This window comes from Haemaphysalis longicornis, unplaced genomic scaffold (genome assembly GCF_048455015.1).
Source record: "Haemaphysalis longicornis isolate Haplotype H1 unplaced genomic scaffold, Haemaphysalis longicornis Haplotype H1 scaffold_7, whole genome shotgun sequence".
Taxonomy (NCBI): domain Eukaryota; kingdom Metazoa; phylum Arthropoda; class Arachnida; order Ixodida; family Ixodidae; genus Haemaphysalis; species Haemaphysalis longicornis.
The window spans coordinates 143,844,915-143,870,687 of record NW_027526422.1 but is presented as its reverse complement, the minus strand read 5'-3'; positions in this window follow the sequence as shown (position 1 = coordinate 143,870,687).

The following is a 25,773-nucleotide window of genomic DNA, read 5'->3' as shown; positions in this document are numbered from 1 at the left end:
GTAGTTGAGCACCGCTTGCGTCCTCTTGGCTTCTTTTAAAGTACTTTCCTGGTATATTTATTAGTACCCCCTGGAGACCGCCACTGCCATCTAGTGGCAGCAATCTCAGGAATCCGTGGGACAGACAGACAGATAGACAGACAGACAGACAGACAGACAGACAGACAGACAGACAGAGAGGAGTTTTCCGTACTTCCCTAGGAACGCGTCACCGTAGCTCGTGTCACCGTGAGGGATAAGGCAAACTCCGCTGTCCAAAAATGTACACTGTATGTACAGGAATATATGCAGGGTACAAAGCTGGGCCACTGAACTCTCCCGCATTGTGGCCAAGAAAGTGTGTGCCGCCGTGTAGCCGGCGGCGCTGCGGGACTCTACCCGTGACCTGCAGCATGTTCGAAAGCGAAAAACCCGCATCTTCTCGAAGCGCCCAACATACATAGCCTCGGTGAGGGAAGGGCAAGCGCTAAGAGGAAAACAGAAGACATGCGTCGCGCGCTAGCCTAGTTCAGTAACAGATACGCACAGGGAGTACGCCCGCCAAAGTAGTGAAAGAAAGGCGCCACTTTTTGTACCTAGAAGGGCGCCGTCCTAATCGCTACCGCGTGCCCCTAGCATCCAGGCAGCCAAATTGTAAACGCTCTCTTTGGGAAGATAACGAGGTCCCCGATCGGCATCCCGGGAGCAGGTGGGGCCGCAGTGAGTTCGGCGACGTCCACGCTCTTACCCCACACCGACCACACAACAGGAAAGAGTGCGAGCGTTTAATAGGTCACTGATGTCTGTACAAAGACGAGCACCGGCCTTGGCCCCACCCTTCAGCCCCCCTGCCCGTTTCCGCACACACCTGGCGTACAGTTTGATTAATTGGCAGCGGCCCGTTTCCCAGTGTGCGTCATGGGGGCCGCGCCAGGAGGATGACTTCAACGCCAGAAAATGAAACACGGACAAAAAAACACATACAAACCAACTTTTCGCAGTAAGGTAGCCAAACGAAACTAAAGTCGTTAAAATGCTCCTGGGTCATTCCACGCCAAACGTCCCAGGTGTGTCGCTCGACCCTCTGAGATATTTTTGAAAAAATTTGTATTTGATTACCTCGTTCCCTAAAAGTCGTGGTTGTAATTTGGCGCGCGAAAAAAAATTTTCTTTCGTGCAATGGTCCTTTAAAGATGCGGTTCCCGAGAAAACTGCACCAACTTTGTAAATTTATTTAGACCATTCTAGATAAAATTCAAATGTGAAAATCTGGTTATGACACGTGTGTTTACTGGTCTCAACGGTCACTTCAAATTGAATACCATTAAAGCATATTTTACCCTCGTTTTTGCTGGCGGAATACGGTTAAAATGGTGCTTTTTTAACAATTTTTAAAAGTTCTTCCGCAACAAGGAGAAAACTGAAAATTTTTATCCTGCGAGACTTTTCGATGTACTTTGGTCTAACATTTTTTGTAGAGTAGTCAACTAGAGCAGGTATTGAAAAATAAATTTTAAATTCTGAAAAAACGCACTTTTTCCGCACATTCGGACGCACATTTCGTGCTATAGCAATCCTAGTAAAAATACGCGCAATAGTTCGCTTTGTAGACGCTATGCCCTACTTTATTTTCGCAAAAAATCAGAATTGTAAATTTTGTTTGAAGGGTATAAACATTTTTTGAAGTTTGGTTCGCACGGGTATGTTGTACGTTGCCTCCTATGGCTGCTTCCCTACCAACAACACCGATACCGCTGTTTACAGCGGGCACGCCGCGGGCGCTGCGGCTCTAACTTTAATACTGACCTTTACCACGTGCTGTTGTAGCCATTTCGAGCAATGAATGGTGTCACTTTTATTCCCGCATCGAAACAGAAGATCACCGCCTACGGAACTTTTAAGGTGAACGGCCACAACTATTCATTAACTAGAAAACGAAAACGAAGAAATACATGAGTTGCCATTCATACGCGCGTTCTGCTAGCTACAGTACGGCGGCATCTTCTCATGAGCAGAAGACAGCTAATTCCACCTCTGTCCTTAGTGATTCCGTACGTGCAATGTTTCAATCAGTAGTCATGTAATTCGTGAAATTGGCGCACTGCCGCAGTTTAAAGTCCTATAATTAATTAGGCCTGTAACGACACTTCTCAGTTTTTGAGGAAATGAGAGCAACAATAAAAAGAAAGCGAAGCTGAAGTTGCCATTCAGGAACCCTTGACACATAGCAGACGGTAGCGAATATTTTAGCGTCTTCTGACACAGGAGATGATCACGAATTTTTGCTGTGCTGATATACCGGACCTAATAAATTAATGTTACTTTATTGGCGTCTCTGACCCGCCGCGGTGGCTTAGTGGCTAAGGCGTTGCGCTGCTGAGCACGAGGTCGCGGGTTCGATTCCCGGCCGCGCCGGCCGCTTTTCTGATGGAGGCGGAAAGCAAAAACGCCCGTGTGTACGAGATTTCGGCGCACGATAAAGATCCCCAGGTGGTCAAAATTAATCCGGAGCCCTCCACTACGGCGCGCCTCATCGCCTGCGTTGCGTCGGCGCGTTAAACCCCACAATCAATCAAATATTGGCGTCTCTGTAAAGGGAAATTACGAAACATTGCAAAAAAGTTTGTTTATTATTAATACTGCACTTTTTAGCGACGTTTTCTGGCGGTGATGCCAGAAGTATCGCCTGCTATGGTAGGCACTTATTTCAAAGGTTCCTGCAGTGCAGCGCTAAGCGCAGCCTCGACTACAAATGCCTACCGCGCCAATAGCAAAGGCGTATGAGTGCACGAGAGTGCTATCGCTGCATATGCCCGGGAAACACACTTCGGGAATAAAAGTGACACCATTGCTCGACATGGCTACAACAGCACGTGGTAAAGGTCAGTATTAAAGTTAGAGCCGCAGCGCCCGCGGCGTCCCCTCTGTGAACAGCGGTATCGGTGTTGTTGGTAGGGAAGCAGCCATAGGAGGCAACGTACAACATACCCGTGCGAACCAAACTTCAAAAAATGTTTACACCCTTCAAACAAAATTTGCAATTCTGATTTTTTGCGAAAATAAAGTAGGACATATCGTCTACAAAGCGAAAATTGCGCGTATTTTTATTAGGATTGCTACAGCACGAAATTTGCGTCCGAATGTGCAGAAAAAGTGCGTTTTTGCAGAATTTAAAATTTATTTTTCAATACCTGCTCTACTTGACTGCTCTACAAAAAATGTTAGATCACGGTACATCGGAAAGTCTCGCAGGATAAAAATTTCCAGTTTTCTCCTTGTTGCGGAAGATACTTTGAAAAATTGTTAAAAAAGCACCATTTTAGCCTTATTCCGCCAGCAAAAACGAGGGTAAAATATGCTTTAATGGTATTCAATTTGAACTGACCGTTGAGACCAGGAAACACACTTGTCATAACCAGATTTTCACCTTTGAATTTTATCTAGAATGGTTTAAATAAATTTACAAAGTTGGTGCAGTTTTCTCGGGAACCGCATCTTTAAAGGGCTATTGCACGGAAGAAAATTTTTTTTTCGCGCGCCAAATTACAACCAGGGCTTTTAGGGAACGGTAATCAAGTAAAAATTTTTTCAAAAAGATCTGAGACGGTCGAGCGCCACACCTGGGACGTTTGGTATGGAATGACCCTCCTACGAGATGTCTATGTAATTTTCCCCGTTTAGGAATACGAAACATGCTGCAATAAGTCAATGATGCTACATCATTCTCGCATCCCTCAATCCAAACAAAACCTTTACGAATATGGAGCAAAATGTAAGTGAAATCATTGAGTGCCAGCTACCTTTTAAATAAGAATACATGTTTGAGTGTGCTTACACAAGCAAATGACGAAAACAGAGCGATATCAGCGATTTCAAATACGGGCAACAGAAAAAAGAACACTAAAACGGTCTTTCGAGCTGTTCCAACGCCGCAAAAACAAACCGTCCAACAGACGCGAGCTTGGCTTTGTTCTTAGGTTACTGTTGCACACTCGATCAGGAAATAGGATGCATCAGTGTGGAAAATAAGTGCTTCTTTAGGTCCATGCATCATCTTTACCAGAAACGATTCGCAAATGGTACTACCCCCCCCCCCTCAACCCCAAATGTCCATACTGTCAGCAAGCTGTCAAGGCTGAGTGGCACCACCTGGTCTGGATATGCCCCAAATTCTCTCGTTACCGAAATTTCCCTTCCCCCAAACCAGATCCCTCAGCTCATATCAATCCCCTCACATTAAATGAACGCACCATAATTTATCATTCAGTTCGCCACTAATAGCGGCCTATAGTGGTGAAACAGCGCTCAAAAAATTATTTTTTGCGCGCTGTTTCACCACTATGAGTCTGTACCAACTGGCCAAATTCGCGGCACTGAAGAGCGGTCTAGCGCGAGTTATATAGCCCTGCCCTACACCAGTGAATTGCTATTCAATGTCGAACAACCCTCCTGTGAAAAACCTCATGCCGCTTCCCGAAGACCACGAACGCATTCGAAACCCATTCATCTATGAATCCTCGCCTCCAAACTCCCCCACGAAGCCTGCGCCTTTTCTTTTCAATAAAAGATTTAACAAGAACCGCAGCACTCGATGAAAATTATTTAAAATGATTTGAATGTTTTTCTTGGGACTTTGCTAAGTTAACAAGAAACGAAAATAATAAAGATAAAATCAAACAAGAGAAAAAGGTGAAAAAAATTGGCTGGAGATTACGTTACTCCCTAATGCGAAATTTGTAGGCAGCTGTTTAGCGGTTTCGGCTGTGCAAAATATGTTAAGGCAAACAGTTTCAGACCAACATATTCGTATGGTTACCGGAAACTTTCATTTGCAGCGGCTGACGAAGGAAAAGCGCCGGTTGTCTCACTCATTATTCAGCCATAACTCCCGGTTCTGATGTCAGCGGTGCTTAGCCGCCACTCCGGCACATCGTTTAGCTGCAGCTGTTGACGAAACACACGACAGGGTGCCTCAATTGCCGTTCAGCACCTACTCCTGAGTGCTGGAGAGCGCTATGGCAGCCTTCCTCGCGGGTTCTCTCGATGGCAGCGATGGTGAGCCTCTGCACCAGCGGCGCTAAGTGCATCGCAAGAAAGGACCGCGACAGAATCCGAGAGCACATCATCTTCACCCGCGCCCCCCCTCCCGTATTCGCCAAGCGTCGCGCCGACGAGCGCCTCGTGGAGCACAGCATACTGCCACCCCCTCACCCCTCCGCCACTGTCGGAGAAGCATCTCGCGCCGCCACGGCGAACCGCCCTCACATACCAATTCCTCGACAGTCTCATCCTCTGCTTTCTTTCATTTTCCGGACTTGCCGTCGTTCACTCGATGACACCGACGGCGACGGGCCTGCGGAAACGAAAGGGCGCGGGAAGGCTTCGCCCTAGAACATACCGTACTTACCCGATTCTAACGCGCACCTTTTTTCCGCAAAAATAGGCCGAAAAATCGCATGCGCGTTAGAATCGGATACAAAACCGAAACTGCCGAAACAGCTGAAATTTCGTTCCATCCATCGCCATCGCCATCTCAAGATGGCACCAAAGCTTTAGCAACAATTTTTCCACTTGCGCGCTTGATAACAGCAATGGCAGCAGCGGCAACAAAGGTGCGCCGCTTCCGCGGCTTACGAGCGGCTTACGAGTGTACGCCTCTGGAGAAGCTCGCGGGATGGGCGTGCGAGGCGTGGGCCACGATCCCATCGAACATGGTTGAACGTGCGTTCAGAAGTGTGGCATCGCGAACGCATTTGACGGCACCGATGACGAGATGTTACGGTCAACGGAAGGCGACAAGGAGCTCTCGGAGAGTGACGAGGAGCGAGATGAGTGAGATTACTTCGGGAAATAAGTCGCCCATTTCTCACGCATTCGTTTTTCTTGCTCACAAAGTTCCTTGACGTTACAATCGGAGGTGCAAGTTTTTTCGGTTTTTTGCCTGGAAAATCAGGTGCGCGTATAAATCGGGGGCGCGTTAGAATCGCGTAATTACGGTATACATTGGAATCCTGAAGTACGACAGTAAATTAATACATTGACATACGTTGGCCCAACTTACCGGTCGCCCTTTTTTCTGTTTGTTTTGCCTATGCCTTCGCGGTTACCGCACCTGACATCAACGTCCCGACACACACTGCCACCATCTCCACCTCATGTGCAACTACGGCGGAAGAAGCGGCCATTGCCCTTGCGATCTCCCAGAGTCCCACCCCACTCACCGTCCTATCAGACTCGCAGCAGGCCATCCGGCCCTTCTCCAAAGGCTTTATATCCCCCGTAGCCCTCAAATGTTTCTCCAAAGCCCCCCGACTGACCCCGTGCAACTGGTGTGGACCGCGGCCCACACCGGCATAGGTGCTAACAAGGCAGCGAATGCACACGCTCGAGCACTTACCTCCCGGGCCGCTGTTTCTCGTACACCTATACACGGGCCTCCCGAGACCGAGACATCCGAGTCTCTCCTCAGTTTCAGGGAAATTACCTTTCATTACCGCCCCCTCCACCGTATTCTCTCCCCCCCCCCAACCCACACCAATCACCCGAGGCTGCCCACATGTGGCGGATACTAAAAACACACATATTCCCTCATTGCACTCAACTAATACATACACATCCACACCAATTCCACACACCCCAATTCCCCAAGTGCGGTCAGCTGGGTACTCTGTATCACTCTCTTTGCGGATGTCCTGCTGACCCATATTCCCCACTCCCCTCCTCATTCCACTGGGAGCAGGCCCTGGGCAGCTCCGAGGAGTCCAGCCAAGTGCTGGTCACCTGCCGAGCTCTGGCGGTCGCGGCGGACCTCTGGTCCTCCGCCCTCCGGCTTTTTTTTTTTAAATAAAGTTTTGTTCTCTCTCGTTCCCTCTCTCTTTCATCTCGTTTTGCGCGTAATTCCCGTAATGGCACATACCCATACCGAGAATACGCGGGCATATCACACCCTTATTTGGCACAGTAAAAGAAGCTAAGGGGAGGGTATGTGTTGGTCTGTAGTTGCCGCCAGGCTACAGCCTCTTCTCGGGTACGCTTCTGGTGCGGTGGTGGGTAGGCACATCTGGCAAGGCGGTGGTGTTGCAGAAGTGCACGGTACCGCTGCTGGACAGGCTCTGGGTCACAGAGCGACTGGTGCGGTGCCCGGAGGGCGCATGCTCGGGCTGTAGCGTGCAACACATAACCCCCGGCTCCCCCCCCCCCCTTCGCCCCTTAGCTTCATACACACCGCAATGTATCCACCAACATGCCCACACTGCAGCGAATATCCAACACTGTACCATACCACGTGGGCTTGCCAAAACACACCAGCAGCCCACATTATTCGCACCCCCACCCTCGAGCAGTGGGGGCCGCGCTGTGCAGTTTGGACCCTGAGGACTAGCGGCAGTTGGTGGACCGGGCACGCAGGACCGCAGCCGCCGCAGGGGCCCTGGACTGAGGGCTTCTCCCGCTTACAAGCGCAAATCTTTTGAATAAATGTTTTACCACAAGCACCACCAGTAAAACAAGCGTCTTGACATCGTTATCATAGGTTTATTGTTTTATGTATTATTAACTTCTACATCTCTAGCTAGCATCAAAGCGAGTGACCCGTAAGCATTTTGAGCTGGGGGGTGTTGTTTACATGTTCTGCAGTAGCGTTTATGTCTTCTGAAGTGTGTGGCGCTGTATTGAGTTTTTCCTGCAGTCCTCTTCCATTAGCAACGTGTTCAATGTGATGTTTCGATGCTTCCATCCATCTCGAGGCGCTTTACACCTGTGGAGCTTGTTTGTAGCCCTTTGTGCTATGGAGCCATCAAAAACTTGCTGAGGTGAAATCTTTGTTTTTGTGTTAAAGCACTACATTGTTTTTTTCTTCCAAGCAGAAGAGTTTCTGAGTGAATTGTTTTGACCCGTATGCAACCGAATTTTTACCTTAAAAATACTAGAAATTACTCGCTGCCATTCGTGCCTAAATTGTTAGCCCATTCCGTTACGGCTGAGCATAACATTTCGACGGTTCAAAGCGTGCACATGGAGAGGAACAAGGCAAAAGATATTTGCTTGAAGAACTTGGAAGAACAATAAATAGTGTCAATACAACATTGAAATACCTCTGTTCAGTCAGTTGCTTCGAAAACTGCGTTCGTAAATTTACGTCTTTTTTATTGACGCCAAGAAACCCTAACTACTTGGATTTGTATTATTCTAAAAGGTGTTAATTCGAAGCCATTGTGGAGACATTTAAAGCGATGCATAAAAACGTCGTTAAAGTAGTCTGTTTTTATGGTACCTAAGCTCCATCATAATTGACCGTCTTAGCTTGTCTAAAAATGCACCTTGGGCCTCTTTAAACCATCCTCTGTCTAAGCAGACATTTATAACGTATAGCATACATCTGAATGTCTGACGCCACTCTCTCTGAACTCAAAAGCACAAAACACGTGGCGTTTATAAGTATCGCTAAGTCACAGCTAAACGCCCGCGACATATTCTGGCCATCCGTCCTGCGATTCTCCTATCAATGATTGCAATTCTCCTTACAGTTTCTCCCTTAGAACCAGGAAGCAAAGTCAGAAAAAGCACTTGACACACCTGCGTCTCGCCCACTTACGCTCTATATAACCCCTTCGATCTTCTGGCTGTCAAACCACTCGACCATACACCGCTTATCTCCGCCAGTAGCAGGGAAGGAGGAAGAGAAAAAAGCGAACATAGGAGTGCCGAGAGGTTACGCAGGCGCAGAGCCCGGTTTGCTGCTAGGCACCACAGGAAAGGTCCCAGAGGAAAGCAGGAGATAGGATCGACACGCCCAGGGGCCCCTGCCCCTTTCTGGGCACTCAAGTGTTTCGCCTAAGTTAGCGTCGTTCAGGAGATAAAGAAGAGCTGGTTTCGCTTTCTGCGAATATGATGGCAGCGATCGATGTCTTATGAAGGTCTTTAGGGTGATCGCTTGATTGTCCAATCGGCTGATCTAAGTGGAGAGTATGCGGCTTTCTGATCAATATCGTGGGCCACGACAAAGTACCCGTTCGATTGCCTCTTCAACCCCACAGGCACCGCAGTCACACGTAACAGGAATTTCATTCAGAGGGCAGAGATGGACTGAGGACTCCATGAGTACTGCATGACTAACCACGCGTAATATAGCCAGGAAGCACACTTTCCCGCTGTCTTCGGCGTTAGAAAGTCTGTGGCAGGGCACCTTCATTTGCCGAATCCTCGGGAAGCGCAATTTAGCAGTCATCCCGGCAACCATCCCCACAGTTCGCGTAGGGGACGGAAAAGGCTGATCGGGCTTTCTGGCTGCCCAACAGAAACACCTTAAAAGGCAACGGCCTTTTAAGAAAGCCTGTTCTGAGCTTGTGTTCTTCCATCTCCAGGCTTTAAAGCTCGCTTTCAATGTACAGGTAACTTACTTTCATGATCGATGCGTGTTGCAGGTCAAATTGTTTAGAGAAATTTTCACAAATAAGTTTAACTCCACGTTTCACGTTCCCTTAACGGTGTGGTAGGGGCGTATGAACTATTCGGAAGACGGGAGCTACATTCAACGGCGGCAAAATATAAAGTTTTCTCCCTAAAAAAAGTACTCGCCGGGGGTCGAACGTTGCTCTACACCTAACTGATCTGTCCTTACCGTTAAGCGTCCTACTGCAGGGATCATTTTTCTGAATAATGGTTTAAATGTACCAGCGTGGGCACACCTCTTTGAAACAACTTTCAGCTAATGCCGGTGGCCCAGCTATGCTTATGTGCCACGTTCGTCGCACCTTTGCCATAAAATACAAATTACGCCACTTGCCAAATTATGAAAGCATACAGCTAAAGGCTGGCCTAAATTTCTCAGCGAGCTCCGTTTGTGTATTCCGTCTTCAGTGTCGTCTGTGATAGTTTCATCAGTCATACCTTCAAATACAGTTGCATTAAAATGGAAAGTTTCCGATAGCCAGCGTTGTACAACCAGCGTTCGACATTCGCCATCGCGTTCTTTTTTGAAACAAAATCTCTGTAAAAGAAAACAAAGGTAGTTCAGTCAAAATTTAATTGGAACACACAACCTTTAACCTTGTTTTTTAGAGCTGCGCACAGTGAATATGTGATAGCAAAAATTACCATATAAAATAGCTGTCTCATAGGAGAAGACCAAAACAAGTCTACTTATATGTGCCGATTGGAGCAGTGTTTGAAATGACTCCCCTCGGCCGCACCATTTTTGGCCAATCTTTAAGAGACACCTGTAAGAAAATTGGGTTGCATGTTGCCTACCAAGCTTTCCAGAACCATAGAAACTACGGAATTTGTTAGGTGGTACTGTGGTATTTTAAAGCGCGAGCTCTCGTTTTAGTAGTCTTTAGTAATTGTGGCTTCTCTACTCGTACCCCTAAGCCTACCAAAGCGGCTCACAGACGGACAGTAGCCAAACCCGCAGCGTGGTTTGACACAACACTTAATAAGCAGGAATGCAATGTGATTCCAATCGATATGGCCTGTAAGGAACACCAAATTGTCTGCGAAATTTATTTCAAGTTATCGAGTAACTCTCGGTGGCCCAACAGTTCCGAAAAATCAAATCTCGGGTTTTTCACGACCGGAACATGCATCAGTGCTATGACACGCCTCTGTGGCGCGCTCGAGTTTAATATTGAACATGTAGGGATCTTTAGCGTACGCCGCATTCCCGACATAAAAGCGTTTTCACTTTTCGCCTCTATCTTCAAAGCGTCAATCCCGGCCGAAGCATAACCCGCGTTGTTGATCTCATCAGTACATTGAGGCTCAGTTCGTAAGGTGGCTGTTAAATATCGCGTGTGATCAATAACCTGTAAAAGTGTTTCATACCGGCGACGCGGCCATATTTGTGGTGAACCAAAAAAACTAAGACGCTCGTGTTCGAGATTTTGGCGCCCGGCAAATATTGGCTGCTTGAATTTTCGGAGCTCCAATTTTCGGCGCACTTCGTAGCAAAGGTGTAGCGACCGCAACAAAAATCTCGACATATGACGATTTCGAACTTACCTAGCGAAAATGTTTTAAATAATTGATGTATTGATTGCTTCCTTGCTTGATTTATTGATTCATTCTGGGATTTAATGCGCCCAAGCTAAACCTGGGCAATGAGGCTCGCGGTACTGGTGGGCTCACAGAAAAATGTCGACATCTTGATCATCTTCAGTCTACGACTAAATCTCTACACATCGGCGTTTTCGCTGTTCTCCTCCATCAGAAAAGACGCCACCACGGCCGGCATCAAACACGCGCCCTTGGGCTCAGTACGGCACCGCCGTAGCCACTTAACCGCCTCGGTGGGCCCGAAAATGTTAAGGAAAGCACGCCATTCAGACACTCTAGGCTTGCCGCGAAATTCCAAGGTTACTACTAATGAAAACCAATAGAGGCACCAATGCAAGCCTCTGATGTCCTTCCCGGTGGGGCTAGCGCGGCGCTGCACCTTTAATCTATTTCTTCGAGTGAAAGAAAGTTTTAAATATTCATTGCCCCGCCCACAATTACTCACTAAAGGAATATAGCGAATGGCATGTAGCTAATAATTTCGGTCTTTACCAATTCGAAATTATGTTTGCATTTTGTTTTTATGGTGCCTCTATAATAACTTTTTGCTGGAACGTAAATTCCGAGGCAAGATATCATGGCTTATTCTTTATTGTGTCCCTGTTGTCTTGAGGAGGAGGAGGAGGAATAAACGTTTATTGATTCCAATAAAAGGAAGATTGAGACCTGGATGATCTTCAGTGTAGTAGCGTAGACCATCCATGGTGGGGGGCGTCCCTAGTCGAGGATGCCATGGCCCTCAGCTGCTTGTCTGGCCCGGATCACCAGGCCGCGCTGGTCATCCAGGACCTCGCTGGACAGCAGGGCCTCCCACTGCTCCGTCGATGGCGCCTGTACCTCTGGGAGTTCCTTCACACCCTTGCACTCCCACACCATGTGGTAGAGAGTGTTGGGGGTGCCGCAGAATTGGCAGTCGTAACTGTACAGGCTGGGATGAATCATGTGCAACTGTGAGGCGTGCGGGAAAGAGTTAGTTTGGAGTCTTCTTAACTGCGTCGCTTCTTCTTTGGTGAGTTGTGGATGAGGAGGTGGATATTTCCGTCTGCTCAATCTGTAATGTTCTAATATGTCCCTGGTGCGTCGTGGAATAGGTGGGAACATCGACGGGGGAGTGGCTTGAGCTTCTGTGATGGGGGTGAGGATAGCGGTTGTTGCCCGGTGAGAATGATCTCGGGCAGCGGCATCAGCCGCCATATTACCTTCTAGAAACTCGTGCCCCGGTGTCCACACGATGTATATATCCGGTACATCTTCTTCTTTTTGATCCTTTAGGTTCAGGAGTATATTAAGCGCTACTGTGGAGATGAGACCCTTCTGAAAATTTCTGCAGGCTGTTTGGGAATCTGTGATTATGATCATCCGTGCTTGGCTTTGCTTGATCGTCGTAGTAGCGAGAGCAATCGGTGCTTCTTCCGTGGATTCAATGTTTTCAGTCGGGATAGTTGCCGAGCTTAGTTGCTTTCCTTTGCTGTCGGTCACGGTTATCGCGTGTGCAGCATGGTTTGCGCTTGAATATCTTGCGGCGTCGACGTACCTCGTTCCGCTATCCTTCCCATAAGCTTTTTTCAGTGCCTTTACAATCTTGTGACCCGCGGTCTTGAAAAAAAATTCTCTCCCATGCTTCCGCCGGCCGTAGCAGACACGCGGCCCTCCAGGGGTACTGCGGTTGCCGCCATCGGCTGGTTGCGTGGCCTGGAAAGTATTCACGAAGAATGTTCAGGAAAACAGTGAAGAATAAGCCAGGGGATACTTTAGCTGTCGCTCCCAACGTGTGGCTGGCACCGCAGGTGCGGCGCGCGACCTGTATCTCAGCGCGGGCACTTCTAGGCATGCGGCAGCTTGGAAGCTTCAGGTTGAATTAGATGTGCGCGCACTGGCGCTCACTGTCCGATGTGTTTGTTTTAATCTCAGAAAATATCAGAACTCTTTATTTGCGAAGCCTTGCTTGGTAATTCTTGCAGTTCCAACAGCAAAGCTTTTTAATCTTTTATTTCCGCTGTGGAGCCTTATCCGGAAACTCAGCCCAGCTGAGCGCACGTGAGAGTCCGCCTCTTGAGAGCACCAACCGTCGTCAAGGTTTGCGCGTATGCTTGCGCCACGTAAAGGCTCACCGAAATACTAAATATACACGGCGCCCCTTGGTGGGAACCTCGTGAGGAGCACCTGGCATCGGCCATCACGATTTTTCAGAACGCTCTTTCCAGCGTTCGTGGCGTGACTTCGCGTGTGCTGTTCTTACCACCAGTTCACGTGCGTTCGAGCATGAAATGAGGAGCAGCAGCGCCGAGATTATGCTACGGAGGCCAAATTCGCGAAGCCGGTTCCGGCAGGCTCTAGCACGTGCTAAATTTTGGAGATATGTGAAAGCTTGTTGACAAAACGGTTCGAGCCTGACACTTATAAAGAACATTCAGAAGCAAGTTGGGAAGTCCAGGTCAGGTGCAACAGGCGGATCTGCGACGAAGTCGGAGGGGCGGCCAGCTCTCCTGTTTCTCCGGCGTTGCACCGATAGTGTAAGCGCCGCCAATTTAAAAAAAAAAGAAAGCCGTTTCACTCAATGTGAAAGCTGTCGGAAGTGCAGAGCAGTAATTCGCCATAATGGGCTGTACCGCCGGAATCCGCTTACTGCTGCCACCCCATGCAATTCAAATTTCCCGCCTTCGCAGTGCTCGCGCGCCCCCCTGCCTGAAACTGCACCAGCGGGAGTTCTGTTTTCTTTGTGCTTTTTTCCCCGCACGTGCCGGCGTTGCAACGTCACATGTTGCGTTTACTATCGTAAACACCCGCCCAACGGGCGTCTTTAAGTAAAGGAACTCGGCCGCTGCCGGTTAATTAGGTATATTTGTCCTTACATGTACCTATAGTTTTCTTTGCGCGACACAACCGCAAGAGGTTTGACAAGCGCCCGCGTTTCACGAGTTTTGGAACGCTTATGACTATATAAGCCGCTTGGCTTTCAAAACCTCTGGGGTACGCCACAAATAACAACGTTACCCCGGGACGCCGGCTTGGTGCTCTATATACTTGGGTCGACCTAACGAGCTAGGACGACAAGACGAGCGCCTAAAGTGCTCTGCACTTAAAATACATGTCATTTCTTGACTAGCACCGCAGAAAATACCCGAGGTTAAAATGTTTCCTATTGTAAACGTGGACACCATGGTAGTGAACATTTTATCCTCATTCCCGTCCCAGCCTTGACTATTCTTCAGCTGAGGTGTAAAGCTCTGGCCTCACTCACTAGGCGAATCGCAGTATCCCATCTGTCCTGAGTTTCAGCTCATAGGGTTAGCTTTACGTTTTCTGACGATGAATACCATCTCGCGAGATTTAGATTTTATTGTCTGGCTAACCTTTGGTGACGATATTAGGATTTTGCATGCGCCGCAGGGAACCTGAAAACCGGAATTGGCGTTCCCGTTTTGTATAATCTTTCCGGAGACATCAATCACATGGCCGGAGTTACGCGGCAAGACTTATGTTTCACAACTACCACTCATTTACCCAAATTGGGCAATAAGCGAACGTGCGTAGCTTCGCTGGTGTCATCACATGGCTCTGTGATGACACCATCATCACATGACTGGTGTCATTACATGACTGGAGAGTTAATCGCGGTTCCCATGGCATTATTAAAAATAAAGGAAGGTTAGGAAAATTGATGTATGTATGGCAGCATGTATGTATGTATGTATGTATGTATGTATGTATGTATGTATGTATGTATGTATGTATGTATGTATGTATGTACATGAGTACGTGTGTACGTGCTTGTATGTATATACTGTAGGGGCGCAGCCCATACGTGAGCCCTTGTATGGTGGTTACAGTGCATCGAGCACGCGTCGAACACCGATAGTGACGTCAGTGCGTCATGGCCCCGTGCGTGCATGTGCGTTAAACAGTGCGCGCACAAGGAACACGCGTGGTGCTTACCAAGCCCGGAACACGCACACAACGGTCCCGTCTGGTATAAAGTCTGCTCTCAGGGGTGCGGTAGGGGGGAACTGTACGGACCCGCTGAGCGGCAGCGGAACCTCGATGGGCGCAGCAAGGGGCAGAAGAGCGGAGCAACACGTGGCCAACACAGAAGAACTAGCACATGTGGTGGGCATACTCGGAGTGGCTTTGTACATGGACTCGAACGTTGTCTTGAGTGTAGAGCGAAGAGCCGTATTATTTTTCTGCACAATCGGTGCAGTGCGTTTTTTCACTGTCGCGTTGCTTACATGAGCGTATGTGTTACGAGCTTCTGTTTTTAATCATGTCCTTTTTGTTTTGCTGTTTGCTGTCCTGAAATAAACCGGTGATTTTTGTTTCTTTTGTGTCGGCGTCACTTCGTCGGGAGGGGTCAGGCTCGCGAACCCTTCGCCCAGGTGCCATCAATACATGTATTAACATGTATATATATATATACATGTAAGTATGTAGGCGGGTATGAAAGCATTTATGCATGTATGTTTGTGCGTATGTATATATACAGGGTGTCCCAGCAATCATGCTCCAAAATTTAAAGAAAAGAGCAATTGTACTACTGGGAGAAAACCCGCTGCATAATGTTTCCAGTACTTTCTAGAGGCATCTAACTGGCGTATTTTCAGCGACGAACTAATAACGTGCTCATTTATTCTGACTGATAAAGAAACCCCGCCAAATATAAAAAAATACCACATGGCCGTGCTTCCGCTAGCATCATAAACCAGCGCCCTCAAAAAGGTTGATTGAAAACAACTACAATTCCTGTTGAAAGCCCGAAGAGACAGCGCATCAGCTTGAAAATGGCACGCACGCAAGACGCAGGAACAGCACGTTTCGCGGGGCGCGAGTGGCAGGTCAGGCACAAACTTAGTCGCGATTTGTTCTTTCTCTCTTTTTTTTGCTACATTCGGTCCACTTCCCAGGCAGCCTGTTTCAGGGCACTGCTTTTTGATGCGGGCGGGTGCGCCGTCACGTGTTATTTTTCATATATTATGGGGTTTATTTATCCGTCAGAATAACTGAGTGCGCAGATAGTTGTTCGTTGAAAATACCGCAGAGAGATGCCTCTCGTAGATACCTACAAGTGCCTCATTGACACTTTAATGATTAGGACAGTACTTCTCGACTTAGATAATTATTTACAAATAATAATTAAATCTCATTAATAAAAAATTACTGTTCGCTACTCCGCTGCGCTGGAAACATTATGCACCAGGTCTTGTTCGAGCAGGCCAATTGCTATTTTTTTAATCTTGGTGCATGATACCTGGGGCACCATGTATATGCATGCATACACTCATGTTTTAAGTATATGTGCTCTGTGATCGCCTATATGTTCTATGTCCTGTGCAACCTGTCTTAAACAGCGGTAAACCATCAACGGTTTTTTTTTTCAGCACCATCCGTAGCTGAAGGTCTCATCCAGGCCCACGTGGAGGAAGTGTTCGATTACTTGAACCTGGCGTGGGTCGCAAGTACCCCGACCGCTTACCTCCGAGTGAACGCGATTAAAAGGCTCAGCGACACCATCGCCGACGTCTCTAAACCCAATGTGAGCCAACCAAGAGGTATTACTTTCTCGGGGCTCATATTTCATAAATGAAGGGCTGTCCAAGACGAAGAAAAGTGGATAATTTGCCAAAGACCGCCAAAATGAGACGCCCACCGAACACAAGCGGACAGAAGGCTAAGCACACAGTTTCTTCTGATGGGCTGGGTTGCGTTCATTAAGATATATCAAAAGATTTAGATATATTTAGTAGTGCAGCACCTCCATATCGAACGTACGACGACGTAATGAGGGATTCGAGAAACGTTACGCCTTAGCAACGGCCCAGTCAGCTGCGCATCGCAGATGTCCACAATGTCCACAAAGTCTCACGTGGTTATCGTGAACACCGGACTGCGTAGATTTTCTGGACATCTGAACATGTGAAAATCAACTCTGCGGCAACTGCGGAGACTTTCTTAGACTCCCAGAATGTCTACGCGGTAGTATTTTATTAGGAATACCTATGTCCTGCCTGCTGTACAAACCCTAAATACCTATTACCGGCCGCTGCGAAAGACCTCATCAAAACGAAGTCATTTGTCCGTCCACCACAGCGGCAAAATCAATGTAATGGTTTTCTTGTTCCCATGGAAATTATGTTCAGTAATCTTATTTGACCGGAACAAGTGTGGGTTTTAAACGTGATACGAAAGAAAGATTTCTCAAATAAAAAATTTACAACATACTGCTAATTAGCTCTACTCAATTCAGCAACACAAAGATCACTGTTACATGAAAGCATAACCGTTAAAATAAAGCAATTTAAGGGGAAGAGCTACAGCACTCATTCTGAAACATTAGCTTCCATTGTAACTCCACGAGGTGCCTTAAATTACTATATACATAACTTCGCCATCAAAGGTTTTAGAACCGACGCTCAGAAATATTTTCCGCTTCAACCTGTTTTGGGCAGAGCAATATTGTTCTGTGCTAAAGACACAGCTTATAAATCTGCGGAAAACTAAACTAACCAATGCTCATATTTTTCGCTTTAAGAGCGTCAGTATGAAATGCGCAGCCATCGGTTAGCCATTGCCTGAAGGTGTACGGCCGTCGTAACCTTCGCCGTAAAAAGGTCGTTCGCATAATAATGTTAACATCGATACTTCGCTAGAGGTAATGCTGCGGTAAAAGACTAGCTTTTACTCTCTTTTTCCTTTAAGCTTGCACAAACAGATGCAAGGGTGACTCAGTCGTCCATAGGTAAAATCATTCGGCTAGGATGAGAAGACGTGACGCTCATACCAGTCCGTTCAGCAGTATTCCGAAACTTCTCAATTCCGCACTTATGTAGGCATGCGTCGTATATATAAGTTTCTTGTCGAACATGCAAAGGTTTTTTTCGGTCATTGAATCCTTCCCAACCAATCAACAACTCGCAGATGATCTGTCTGGACAAACCTACGGTGGGCATGAACGCCGAAAACAATGCCGCGATCTGGGACGTGCTCCTGGACCTCCGTCGCGCGTGCGCCCTCATCTTCGCGAAGTTTTTGGGATTATGCCAATACAAACTTTGGCCCGTAATTACATTATTTTATATTTTACGGGCAGCCTTTTCTCGGAAGTGGCGGCGTCGATCTAGGCCTGTTGCCTAGACCTACTGCTTCGAACACTGCACGATGACGTCCCCTCCTGCGATCTTGGAGCAACCATCAAGCTTCGCGCTAGAGCAAGGAAGTGACAAAGAAGCGATAGAATACAACCACGAACATGAATATACCACCCCGACGAACACTAAGGAGGAATAGATTGAAATATTCAGCCGAGCCCTTCGACGCAAACAAAAGGTGAGCTGTCGTACGATAAGAGTAACCTCTAATCATTCATCGGCCGAACCTAGCGCCACCACCCCTAAGCCTAAGTATCCATCCCCATTTCCCAAAGACGACTACAAGCTCGTGATTACACCCAAACAAGGTTTACATCTGACCAAATTGAACCCGGCCAAGCTCGCTGAAGCCATTCTACATGAATCAGGACTTATCTGGTGAGCAGAAGACATTCGTATTAAAGTAGAAGAGACTCAAAACATATTCCCCGTGAGAACACCTCGTCAAAAGGCAGAGCAGGCCCTTAACCAAATCCGGGAGCAAACCATTGAAAGGGAAACACATTCAGTCAACATCTATGGTCTTGCCCCCACAGAATCGTTAAGGGAGTGACTTGCGACGTACCACTGCACTACAACATGCACAAAGTCCTCAACGACCTCTACTCACCGGGGCATAACCTTCTGACGTGCCGCCGCCTCGGCACGTCAAAAGCTAAACTGTGATGATCACCTTCCAAGGACACAAGCTACCTGTTTATGTGTACTACATGGGTGTTGAAGTCAAATGCTACTTATACAGGAAGACTGTGCCATTGCGTGGTGTGTGTCATGTGTAGGGACATCGTGCCGATGTGTACCCAAGCCCCATCGTTCGGCTTGTGACTCCTGTGGGGCACGGGATCCGACAGTGGCGCACGACTGCAAGCCGTAGTGTGCACTATGCAACGGACACCACATGACTACTTTCAAAGAGTGTCCCAAGAGGTTTTGCGATCTTTTCGTCTTGCGGAAGAAAGTACTGTCGAGGGATCGTGAAACCCGTCGCGTGTCCGCGCAATCCAGGCACTCCCGGAGAAGGTCTCGTGGACGCAGCTCACACGGTCGCGCATCCCGTGGACAATCCTGCCCCAGATCCAGATTTAAGAAGCGGAGCACATCCTACGCAGGACAGGTGAGCTGGGCAAGCATTGCTTTTCCCGCTGCTCATAACCCCGACCAAGCCAACCCCAGCGTACTGAGTGAACGAAGATCAAGGCAGAAAATGAAAGTCTTCAGGCCGAATGCGTGGACGTTCAGGCATATCAAGGAGTCCTAAGCAGGAGTTCGCTGCCCTTGAGGAAGGAATAACTACGCAGACCAACGAGAAACTAAGAAACGTTGTGGTAAAGAAAGACCTCCCAGTTGAGCCGGAACAGCCTAGAAATGAGCCAAGCGAAGAAAACACAGAATTTCTTGAAATAATCACCCAGGCAATAGAGCCGCAACTGAAACAGGCAACCGCGAGTATCACAGAGCAGTCTGGCACACGAATAGCACAGGTAGATTTAATGTACAAGGCGTCAGGTGCCTTGTACAAAAGGATCGAGTCGAGATGCTTAAAAAGTCTCCGGCCAGGCGCCGAGAGCTGCCTTACGACAGACCAAACACGCAAGATCCCCAGGAAGGCTTCTCCAGTAGTAGCAATGGCCCGTAACCACAAGTCGAAACAAAGAGCATCAATATGGCAGTGGAACTGCAGGAGTACTAAACCTAAAGTCGGGTCCCTGCAGAAGTATATAAGAACCGTCAGTATTCTACTAGACGTAATTTCGCTTCATGAAACCAATGCCCCTGTCAAACTGCCTAGGTACAAACCTCACGGAGATTCCAAGATCAATAATTTAGCTTCACTCATGAAAAAGAAAATCGCAACCATACAGCATTCATTAAACAAACATTAAAAAATAGGAATGCTGTACGACCTTATCCCCGGAAAAAATGGAAGAGCCCAAAACCACTTGCGTTGTCAACGTGTACTGTCGCGTCAAGAGGAAACAGGCGAGGATAAAGCAAATAATCCAACAGGCGTCGTGAATAGCGGATGAGAACCCGCTGAATATTGTAGGCGACTTCAACGCCGCTCAGCCACTGTGGGGATACCTTTGCACCAATAAGAGGCACCACACTCAGCCTTATCATGAAGGTAGAGGACCTCACCCTTGGCACTGACCACTTAGTGCCAACACCAATAGGTAACAGCGTCCCCAGGGATACATGTCCTGACATCACGTTAGTCCAGAATAGTAACAAAGTAAGCTGGACCAAAAAAATTACACCATCTTCCCGCGAGGGGAACCATGGGTAGATGCGACGCATCGTGGGGTTTCCGTTGCGTTTCCGTTATGTTGTTTCCATTTAGCGTGTCAATTTGTTGTTGTTTCCATTATATTAGGTACGGTTGCGCCGACCATCACGATAGCAGGCCTGTTAGTCTAGTACATTCAAATCATCGGTGGTCATCGGATGTCATCGGAGCGGCGGAACGACTGAGCGGAGCGGCGCAGTTACCGCGTTTATATGTACCGCGCGTTAACGGTGAGGGGAATGAGATAGAGCAGCGTATGCGCATGCGTTCGATGTTTAACCGAGCGCTAACGCGCGGTGACACACAGCTGGCACGGCTACGGGAGCCAGCGCTAACACGCAGATGGCGCTGCGGTGAGAGCGGCGTTAGCGCGCAGCTGGCGCGGCGAGGACAATGGGGGAGGGCGCTGTAGTGACAGCCGCGTTAGCGCGCAGCCGGCGCGGCAAGGGGAATGGGGGAGGGATGCGGACTACGGAAGAAGCCGGAGGGACAAGGCGAGTTAAAGAGCTGACGCACAGCTGGCCCGGCGACGGGAGCCAGCGCTAGCACGCAGATGGCGCTGCGGTGAGAGCGGCGTTAGTGCGCAGCTGGCGTGGCGAGGAGAATGGGGGAGGGCGCTGCGGTGAGAGCAGCGTTAGCGCGCAGCTGGCGCGGCGAGGAGAATGGGGGAGGAATGCGGACTACGGAAGACGCCGGAGGGACAAGGCGAGTTAAAGAGATGCGTCGCATCTAACACAGGGGAACACCTAGAGTCCTACCATTATATAATAGGTCCCGAGTACCGAGCCCACCTAGGTGAGGCCAGGATCACTGATCGGCACAAATTTGGTGAACGTCGGGAAGCGCAAGAATTAGCTAGCGAGGTTAGAAGCAAACAGCAATGGGCCAAACGAGTACTGGAGGATATGAGATTCACGACCCAGAAAGTAAAGACCACTACGCAAGTACCTAGCGTCGATCCCAAGCTGCTTCACCTTTGGGTCCTAGAAGAGGAGTGATCCAGAGGTGGGAAAGACAACGCCGCAACAGAAAGTTGAAAAACCGCATAGCCGGGCTCAGAGCGGAGGCATCAAAGTACACAGCGCTACTGGGTCGAGGGAATTGGTTCTGCCTTTGCGACGGTCTAAAGGGGACTCTTAGTAGCTCAAAGATGTGGAGGCTCCTGAGATATTTGATAGACCCGGCTAACAGCAAAGGCAATCGCGCCGCACAATGACGACGGTCCTGCACTCATTTTCCGGGGCGCAGTCAGACCTACTAAAGAAATTCCACAACAAATACTTTCCACCGTCTTCCGTTGCGCCTATCCCAGACTACACGGGAAGGGCAAATCCTGATACCGCTACGCGAAGTGGAAGCTGCAATGGTAAAGCATAGGCGCAACACCCCTTCGGAACGAGATAAGATAACCAACAGATAACCAACCTCGAGTCCTCCGTGACTGCTCCTATGGCATACCTGAACACCTGCTGGAAGAATGGAACCCTTCCACCAGAATTGAAGACCGCAGAAGTACGATTCATTCCCAAACCTGGAAAGGAACCAGATATTGAAAACCTGCGTCCCATCTCTATGGCTTCCTGCGTGTGGAAGCGTATGAAACCCATTGCCCTCATGAGGGTGCGGAAATACCTAGAAAGCCCCGGAAAACTGCCATCCACCATGTTTGGCTTTAGGCCGCATCTTTCAACTCATGATCTTCAATTACAACTGAAAGAAGATATCCCGATGCAAGCCAACAGCCACACGCCAAAAGCCGTACTATCCCTCGACCTAACGGGGGCATATGATAATGTCACCCACCACGCTCTCTTAGTCAACCTGAATTTTCTAGACTGTAGAACCGTACTTACAACTATGTCTGAGAATTTCTGTCAGAACCGAATGCCGTTATCAAAATCGTAGAAATCGCTTCGGACCCCATCGACCTCGGTTCAGGGGTACGCGCCACAATGAGCAGTTCTGTCGTCCCTACTGTTAAATATCGCCCTCATTGGCCTCCCAACTAAACTAGGGGTCATACCAGATCTGCACCATGGCTTGCACGCCGACGATATAACAGTGTGGATAGGTAAGGGCTTTCGGTGGGGGAAATGCAGGACCACTTACAACTTGCCCCCGTCGTAGTCAACGAATACGTGAAGAGCTGTGGCCTCTCTTGCTCACCGCAAAGTCAGAGCTCCTCATGGTGCACAGGGCAAGGCGGCAAGCCCCGAGCAGCGAGATCATCCTGGCTGGCCATACCATCGGGCCTTCCCTCACATCAAGATCATGGGAAGGTTCTTCCAGGCACAGTTCTTATCACAGAAATACAGTTCTTATCAGCCGGCTCAAGCGCAATACCGAACAAGTCACACATATGCTCCGAACAATAACGACAGTCTAGAGGCATGAAAGAGGCCGACACACTTCATCTGGTTGAGGCCTTTGCGATATCTCGACTGGCTTACACCATTCATTCCATATGCCATCCTCAATAAGAGTGAAACAGCTCAATTGGACGCATTAATCCAAAAGGCCTATAAGCCGCTCTGGAACTCCCAGTAAGCACCTAGAATGAAAAACTTTTAAAACTGGGTATTCAAAACACAGTGGCTGAAATCATCGAGGCTTATCTATCAAACCAGCGACAAGGAAGGGGGTCAAGTATCACTGGGAGACCCATCCTTGACAGACTAGAAATGAGGTCCCCTGTAGAGATACATTATCGGGATGAACCAGTCGAACTCTAAGAGGAGATTTCAGTAGCGCCCATACCGCGCAACATGCATCCAGTACACCTTGCAGGCAGGAGAGAGGCAAGAGCTCGTGAAATTGGACAGGCCAACGACAACAGAGACCGCACGGACTACACTAAGGTAGCAGGATATGCCAGAAGGGGATCGATGACTGCTGTTGTGACAACTGCAACATCGCATATTACCAGCATCACCTTACCCTGCACGACCACTGACCAAGCTGAAGAGGCTGCCTTTGCCATCACTCAGACGACCGCAGATACAGTTATAACAGATTCGCAACCGGCGTGCCAAAATTACCAGCATCGAGTAATACTGAATTGTGCCTTAAACATTCTTCTTCGACGCCCCCTTCACTGACGAGTCAAAATACTCTGAACTCTAGCCCATTCGATTCTCCGGGGCAATAGCAACGCCCATAATACTGCCCCAGAGCTAACCCACTGGGCACCACGAGGGATAGAGGCGGCGAGCCCACTGCTCACCTACCACGATATCATCCGCATTGGAGGCTCGAGAGCAAGGTTTACCCCCCGGCCCACGAATTATTAGCCAAAACCTAGGAGAGATTACGTAAGCTGCTTCAAACGAATACGTTTTACCACATGAAGAAATTTCGCCTAATGTATCCGACCCAGTACTCCGCTCTGTGTCAGTTTTGTAGCGAACCTGGCACGCTCCACCATATGGTGTAGGGGTGTCAGAAAAACCCCAAGTTAGACAGAATTACTCGTCCGTTTTATGAGCAGTGGGAGAGCGTGATGTCCAGTTCGAGTGTGAAATACCAGCTCCGGTTGGTTGGAAGCGCCGTCGCAGCTGGCACCACGAATGGGGTACTGAAATGAGGACACCACTTCACAATTGTTTTGCTACTAAAAAAGGTCATTCGCTCTCTCTCGTGATTACTACGCACTACCTGCAGGAGGCCGACGTGCTAGACAACCGGCGAGTCGTGCTGGCCCGTGGACATGTGCTCTGCTCCGGGTCGTCTACGTTTCTCGGCAAGAATTTTGGTTAGATTAGTTGTTGTTTAAACACAAACGTTGCCCTTGTTAATTACCCCCTCGGAACAATTGGTCAGGTAAAGGGTGGGTCTATTCCTGCGATCAGATACTGGCGCCCCTCCTGAATCCTACATTGAAAATAAATGCCTTGATCATTTTTAGCAATAGGGTGAGGATTCACTTTAGGTATGGAGGACTGCACATCTTTGTTCTTCTTGAGCGGTGGACATGATTCACCTCCGCAACAGCGACAAGTACAAGTCGCTGAACCTAAGTGTATTCTCATACACCTCTCTCCCTCTCCCTCTCTTTCCTGACGAGCGGTGGTACGTCTTCCCGTTCATCGTTAATCCCTAAGGTATTGGCCGTTCCCACCATCCCTATTGAGATCATAACCACGACAGTGCTCATACGTTTTTGTTTTTATTTGTGACTAGCTAATAGTGGGACGCATAATTAGGACGGTGTCGATGCCGGGAAGTAAGAGCGTACAAAATGAAGTTGGATACCACTGAATGCCACGCGCGCCAACCTCTACCAAACATTTGTCTACCTAAGACTTGAAACGGTCCGATCCCTCTTTCCAATACACCGCGGCTCTTTCCCGCTTGCAATAGCATTCAGCTAAAGTTTAGCGGCTGTGTTCGAAAATATTTATAGCACCGCTAAAGTTTGGGAATAAGACGAACTGTATCGGTAAAATAGCTAACCTTGCATATAAAGACTGTTTGTTCTCGGGGCAGCAGGAGCTTTTTCAAATGGAAGAAAATGCCAATGCGTGATAATGGTCATGCCCGCTAGTGCGAAAGATGAGCAAGGTGACTTCGGATGTCAGATATAAGAAATGGTGAAGCGTATTTTGCAGAGCTTCCTTCAGGTTTTCTTAATAGACAGAAACACGAGTTTCGTACACGTAAACGTAAAAGGAGTTATCTAGAACTCTTGCTGAAAGACGTTGAACCAAAGCCGCCGTTTTGGTTGATTGATTCCGGGGTTTAACGCGCTGAAGACACATATACGCTATGAGGCGCCCTGTAGTCGAGGGCTTGGGATTAATATTGACCACCTGAAAATCTTCAGCGTGCACCGAAGTACCGGCGCAAGGACGTTTTCAATTTCCACCTACAACACAATTGCAGCCATTGCGGCACGAATCGAATCGACGCCCTTGAACTCTGCAGCACAACGCCTTGGGCGCTGAGCTTCCGCGGCGGGGGCCGTCGTTTTCGTGTAGCAGACATTAGAAGAGTAGAAAACTAGATTACTAACTGCTGCTGTCGGTAAGCCGCATTTATGCATCAATTTGGTGAAATTTTGTTCATGCGAAAACTTTAGCTTATTCGCCAGGTAGAAAATCCGGCATCCTACTTCACGATGGCATGCAGAACGGCAGGCGAATGGCGAACAAAAAATTCGCTTGCTGCAAAAAAAAAAAAAAAACACAGGTGGGATAACACCTGGAGTAGCGCCAAATATTTAAGAGATGCTCCAATAATCAAAGTAAAGCTATAGAGTTAGAAAAGGCGGGGTAATTTTAGGTTTGGCAGTCAAACAGCGGAGCTCAGAAATGC